At 29.4% G+C, this 7,276-nt stretch overlaps 1 non-coding gene across 1 annotated transcript; it reads left to right on the plus strand.

Annotated features, from left to right (window-relative positions):
- The first annotated feature begins 253 nt into the window (after positions 1 to 253).
- Positions 254 to 445, plus strand: LOC120113621. The gene has a single exon (XR_005515327.1). It is a non-coding gene; the product is annotated as a U2 spliceosomal RNA (small nuclear RNA).
- The last annotated feature ends 6,831 nt before the right edge of the window (positions 446 to 7,276 follow it).

Below are 7,276 nucleotides of genomic sequence, written 5' to 3' on the forward strand. Positions count from 1 at the left end.
TACGATTTATTGATTTATTGATTGATATTGAATGCAACTCGAAGTTTATAAATCTAAATATTTACAGAGCATAAAGGATAGGAAGAAAGGAAAAGTAAAAGATGCTCCATGGCTGGGAAGACAAGGTGGCGCTATTGCGCATAAAAAGGCTCCTTGTTAGTCCAAAGCTTTTTGAATTTATATCCCACACCGGACGCTGAAGAGAGTAAGAGTGCTGTAGTTATAAAAGGAGTGGACTAACGCCTGTGTTAGTATATCTTTCTCCACCTTTTGGCTAAGATCAAGTGTAGTATGTGTTTATTAGCTTAATATCTGATACGTAGGCTAATGGCTCCTATGATATTAAATTTATTTTTTGAGGGTGAGAACCTTTCATAGTAGCTTGCTTCAGGGGAGTATCGAGCTTGACTCGAGCTCAGAAATGAGCTTGAATTGAGTTTTTGAATTTTTTTTATTTTGAGTCTTTTTGAGTTTGAAAATTTTAGGCTCGCAAGTTTTCGAGTTGAGTTGAGTTTACATATAAAGCTTTTAAGTTCGAGTTGAGTTATACTCGGCTCGTTTACACCCCTAACCAGGATAATACAACGGATAAAAAACCCATTGAAAAATTAGGGATATTTAGGGTATTTCAATTCCAAAAGAAGAAGAAGAAGAAGAAGAATTCAGTTTTTTCAAATTAACCACATAAAGTTTCATATTTTCACTTTAATCCAATTAGATTAAAAGCTTAAATAGTTAACCAATCCATGAATTATTCCATTTTGTTACATTATTACCAACGAAATAAAAAATTATCAATTAAATATTCGAACGTCACTTTGGCAAGATTTTTTTCACACTTTTGACTAAATTTCATGACAGCATGCGTAAAAAATTACATAGTCAAGTAAATATTTAATCAACAAACTTTTCATTTATCTTATTTTAAACGCTACCATTCAAAACTACAATGAGGATATTGTACTTGTTTTGACATTGAGTTTATTTAAAAATATTTTGCTTTCAAATACATATTTAATTTACTATTCTTTTATTTTCTTAAAAAGGTTCACAATATATTTCTTTGAAGATTAATTAGAAAACCGGGTGATAGAATTTAAATTTTGAGTTTATACGTTTAAGTAAGATATTGACTGAAATTGAAAACCAAGAGAAGTAAGGGACTGCTTAGATATATTATCTAAAAATAATTGTTTAAAAAAAAGGTTCTGGTTTGAGTGACGTAAGCGCATACTTGATCAACAAATGTCAACCTAATATATAAATCATTTGATCACGTCTTAATTAAGTATGATTATTCTTAGTCTAAATCTCTCTAACCAATAAAAACTATTATGATAAATTATATATTTAGCCATTCGTCTATTTTTATAATTTTATTTTGGTGGTCAACTATTCTTTTAGATTTATACATAAAACGATGATGCTAACCAGCTACGCCCACCCATCTTCAACAAAGCAAAATGTTCATCTTCCTTTCTTTCAAATTGTGCGATAGTAGTCCTCGCCATCTGACTAGGTTTAGGAAAGTCAAAGTATTTGGATAATTTTCGGGCCATCTCAATGAATTTAGAGTGAGCCAAGCCCAATTTCTACATTTTACGATAGCCCACAATGGACTTGTTAATCTCAATCCCCTTTGACGACTCCATATAAAACTTAGAAGGCTTGAACAAGTATTCCTAGCTTTTTTGGCCCATTGCGCCAAGCGGGTTGTTTAATTAGCCCAATATGACACAAACAAGATTATTTAGAGAACTATGACATTTGTTACAGTGTTAATGAAACTTGTCACGTCGGCGAAACGAGTTTCACTAGAAAATATATTTTAATAGACCCAAACGTTGGGTTTAATATTTTATTATTTTTTTTGAAACTCGTCATATCGACGGGAAAAGTTTCATTAAAATAATATTTTTTAATTTAAATATTAAATTAAAGGGTAAACTACACGGGAGACCACCAAACTATGATTATTAATCAATATTACCACCGAACTATTTTTTGTCTCGATTCGACCACCAAACTTTTTAATTGATTCAATCAGACCACCGCACGTTAATTTTAACAGACTTGGTGACGTGTCCGTTAATAAAATTGACATAATTATATATTTGATCTTTAATATTTACATATTCTATCAATTTAGTCACAATTTTAATTCAATTAAATAAATTTAACTATCCAATTAAAACATGACACGTGTCAATACATGATTGAAAGATTTTATTTAAGAATTTTAAATTATTTAATTAACTACTTTTTTAACCAATCTGGTGGTGACATGTCACCACCCGATTGAAACGGAAAATTGAAGAACAAAATATGCGCCTAGGGAGAATCGAACCTGTGTCTGTGGGGAAGAGTAACTAAGCGCCCAAATTGTTAGGCCAAAGCTCCCCAATGGTTTTAACTTATAACAATTTATATTTGACTTGTAAAAACTTGTTAATGATAAAAAAAAGTAAAAAATTATTTGTTTAAATAAATTATTTTTTCTTTAACCGTTAATCGAATCGAAATTTATTTGAAAATTATTAACCGAACCAAATTAACTGAAATTTTTCTTTAACATTAATCGAACCGAAATTATTTGAAAATTATTAACCGAACCAAATTAACCGTTTTTTCTTTAACATTAATCGAACCGAAATTATTTGACCATTAATCGAACCTAAATTTATTTGAAAATTATTAACCGATTTTTTTTCTTTAACCATTAATCGAACCAAAATTATTTGACCGTTAATCGAACCCAAATTTATTTGAAAAGTATTAACCGAATTAACTGAATAAAATAAATTATTTTCTTTAACCGTTAATCGAACCGAAATTTATTTGAAAATTATTAACTGAACCAAATCAACCGACTTTTTTTCTTTAACCATTAATCGAACCGAAATTATTTGACCGTTAATAGAATCGAAATTTATTTGAAAATTATTAACCGAATTAACCGAATAAAATAAATTATTTTTCCTTAACCGTTAATCGAACCAAAATTTATTTGAAAATTATTAACCGAATCAAATTAACCAAATTTTTTTCTTTAACCATTAATCGAACCGAAATCATTTGACTGTTAATCGAACCGAAATTTATTTGAAAATTATTAACCGAACCAAATTAACCGAATTTTTTTTTAACATTAATTGAACCGAAATTATTTGACCGTTAATCGAACCGAAATTTATTTGAAAATTATTAACCGATTAACGGTTAATTTGGTTCGATTAATAAATTTCAAATAAATTTCGGTTCGATTAATAAATTTCGGTTCGATTAACGGTTAAAGAAAAAATAATTTATTTAAACAAATATTTTTTTAATTTTTTTACCATTAACAAACTTTTACAAGTCAAATACAAATTGTTGTAAGTTAGAACCATTGGGGAGCTTTGGCCCAACGGTTTGGGTGCTTGGTTACTCTCCCCCCACAGACACATGTTTGATTCTCTCTGGGCGCATATTTGTTCTTCAATTTTCCATTTAAATCGAGGTGGGGACACATGTCACTACTTGATTGGTTAAAAAATCAGTTAATTATAAATAATTTAAAATTCGTAAATAAAATCTTCCAATTATGTATTAACACATGTCATGTTCTAATTGGATAGTTAAATTTCTTTAATTGAATTAAAATAGTGACTAAATTGATAGAATATGTAAATATTAATGACCAAATATAATTATGCCAATTTTATTAACGGACACATCACCAAGTTTGATAAATTAACGGTGTGGTGGTCTGATTGAATCAATTAAAAAGTTTGGTGGTCGAATTGAGACAAAAAAATAGTTCGGTGGTAAGATTGATTAATGACCATAATTTGGTGGTCTCCCGTGTAGTTTACCCTAAATTAAATTATATAAAAAAACAACGAAACTCGTCATGTTGAGGTGACGAGTTCCCTTTGATTTAAAAAAGTAGTCTTTTATAGTTGTTGGTTAATGGTCATATTTTTGAATTGATGGAACTCAACATGTGGGCGTGATGAGTTTCAACGGTCATTTTGATACATTTTTTGTATAAATAAGAGTATGGTAAGTTGATGGAGTTTATATGAGAAGTGAGAAAGAAAAACTTTTGAAGAGCAAATCATGTATTTGTGTGAAATTAAGAATTCCCAAACTGTCTTTTTGGGTATGGTGACTTAGACTCTGACGATTCAAATTCAAGCTCGTCTTAAGATGAGGAGTGTAACACCCCTAACCCGTACCTATCCCGGATACGAGTCCGAAGTGTCACATTGACTTTTCAAACTTTGACTCTTAAAGAAAAGCATGAAAAGTTTTAAACTTTCATTAAAAATAAAAGATGCTAATTTACACAAGTTGGACCCAATTTGAACCAAATTAATCAGAGCATTAGAAATTCACAATTTTGTTACATGCCAACACACTATAAACAACCAAATACATACACTTAACTACAATTCTGATCTGATTTGTGGAAAGGAGAGTCTAACCTGTCTAGCTTCAACTCGCTTCTCTTCTCGTTTATCTAGAACCTACATGTGAAACACTCACACGCTAAGTCAATGACTTAGTGAGGCATAAAAAAACATATATAAAAACTCTAATTCGAAACAATGCATGAACATTTAATATGATTCTATCATTCATAACCATATATTTCATATAACATATACATACATGCACCTGTATATTATCATCTTCACTAAATGTGCACAACATCTATCACTTAGAGCAATTCATAGAGAATCAAATATAACAGTGTAATTCACGTTTGTCTACTAAACTATAACACATATGATCATATTATGCACATCTGAAAATAATCTTCTGATGCAATTTCATTTCAATTTATCTTTGAATTGCCCATGTATATTATTGAGAACAGAAGGTACATGAGTACACTGAGGTTGTGCACGAATGATGTCAACACAGCTCGAATAATTCCTACTAGGGGCACTGAATATTTGTTCCGAAGGACCACTATGTCCCGAAGGACCACTGATATGTCCCGAAGGACCACTATGTTCCGAAGGACCACTATGTTCCGAAGGACCACTGATAATCCCTCGACTCTTGGCATGTCAATTATACCTACAGCTCTCATATTAAATAACATGGGCTTAAACGTGGATACACTTCACATTTTCATATGTCTCTTATCATTCATCATATAACACATCATTCACTTCACATATACAAATATGATCACTCTATCTTTTCATATATCACTTAGCATTATCCTTTGGTAATATCCCTCATTACACATAATGTCATATTAAAACATGGATAAATTATGCATGTAATCACTTGCAAGTAGAACAATTCCATCTAAATCACATATCACATGATTTATAACTTATTCTTATATTTTATCATAAACATATACTCTTATAACTTCTTATCACTTGATTTCATATAGCTCAATAATCACATGACTTATCTTATAAACATATTCATATACTTTATAATTACATATTTTACTCCATTTCACACATAGCCACATAATCACGTAATTCACTTACACATATATCATTTTCATACCTAAATCATATAACCCCCAAGTTTTCCTCATAAAGTTATACTATATGTTCATATAATCTCATTTATCCTATAAGTCAATACTTATCTTGACTCACTTTTCCATTTATTCACATAATTGATTATATCAATTTATATGATTATTACACTATCCTGCATTTATATTGATCATGAAATATATACCATAACATATAATTTATATACTAAATTAATCCATTTATCTAGCTTCATGTCACATGACTCCTATATCCTAGTTTCTTTTAAATATAATTCTTCTCAAAACACTTAACTTATAATTTGGTATCATCATTTATATTTAGGCACCCTAATTTACATACTATTATCCTAAAGTCTTATAACCCTTTTCTTATACAAACCCTTATCCCATATAATATAACTTACACTTGATTATCTTATGATCACAATTATTTATATCAAATAATTATTTAACTTAAAACCTATGCCACATGTTCATTTCATCGCTTATGATTTTATCAATCACATAGCTTATATCACATTTCATACAATTTCATATTCCTTTATCACTTGACTTATTTCTTGTTCCTTTATCTTCTCATATACATATAAATATATTCTTTCTCATCTTATAACTTATATTACATATGCATGAAATCTTAGAACTTATTAATAAGTAACTTAGATAATATTCTTGTATTATTTCATAGATCATTATGATACAACACACTAAATGCACATCACATAACATGTAATGCAAGCATGTCATATTCACATAGCACACAATCCTAATCATGTTTCGACTCATGCTATCATATATTCAGAATCTCGGGAACAGACTTATCACAAGTCCAATTCCCATTCTATCACTTCATATCTCTTAATTTAACCATTGACAAGTCAAATTCAACTTCAAAATCTATTAACTCCTTCTATTTCAAGAATTCACTTAAAAACTCATTTTTCTTAATTTCTCATAACTTGTTAATCTTTGAGTTTTAAGCCACCTAAAGCTTTCCTTAATCTTTCTTAACATCCCAAGAATCAAAACAAGCTTTAAAACAAAAGAATTAACCAACTGAAGACCCACTTACCTTATACAAGACTTCACGGTGGAGAGGAGGAAGAATAAGACTGAAGAATGCTCTGGAGAAATTATCTCCTTTCCCACGTGCTTATTACCCTTTATAAAGGGAAATAAAAATCTTCCCTGAAAATGACCATAGTACCTTTATTACTTTCAAACTTTGTTATTAAATCCAACATCAACACTTTTCATTTAAATCCCTAAACTTTTAATATTTTCTGAGATTGATCACTAAACTACCAAAAATTCTATTTTGGTCATTGACCTAACTTTTGGGATGTTACAAGGAGTGGGTAAAGGAGGCAATAAAGTCGATACTTGATGAACATAAAGAGAGAATGAAACTTGAAGAAGAGAATAAAGAGATGTAAATTGGGAAGAAGAAGAAGAAGAAGAAGAAGAAGAAGAAGAAGAAGAAGAAGAAGTATGAAGACTTACCAATCCGACGTAGCCAATAATTGATAGAGATGAATGAAAAAAAATTAATTATATGGAAATTGAGATGAAGAACAAAAAGACAAAAAGTTTATTTTATGTTGAAAAAATATTTTAAATATGTATGAATTTATGTTTAGCAATGAAATAGTTATTTTTTTACTTAAAAGTTATGTATGATAATTAACAATTATATATGAAAAGTTAAAATAAAAATGGTTTAGGATGTTAATAAACTATCCCGTTTATTGAATTTAAAGA

Source organism: Hibiscus syriacus, unplaced genomic scaffold (genome assembly GCF_006381635.1).
Source record: "Hibiscus syriacus cultivar Baekdansim isolate YM2019G1 unplaced genomic scaffold, ASM638163v2 tig00110210_pilon, whole genome shotgun sequence".
Lineage (NCBI taxonomy): Eukaryota > Viridiplantae > Streptophyta > Magnoliopsida > Malvales > Malvaceae > Hibiscus > Hibiscus syriacus.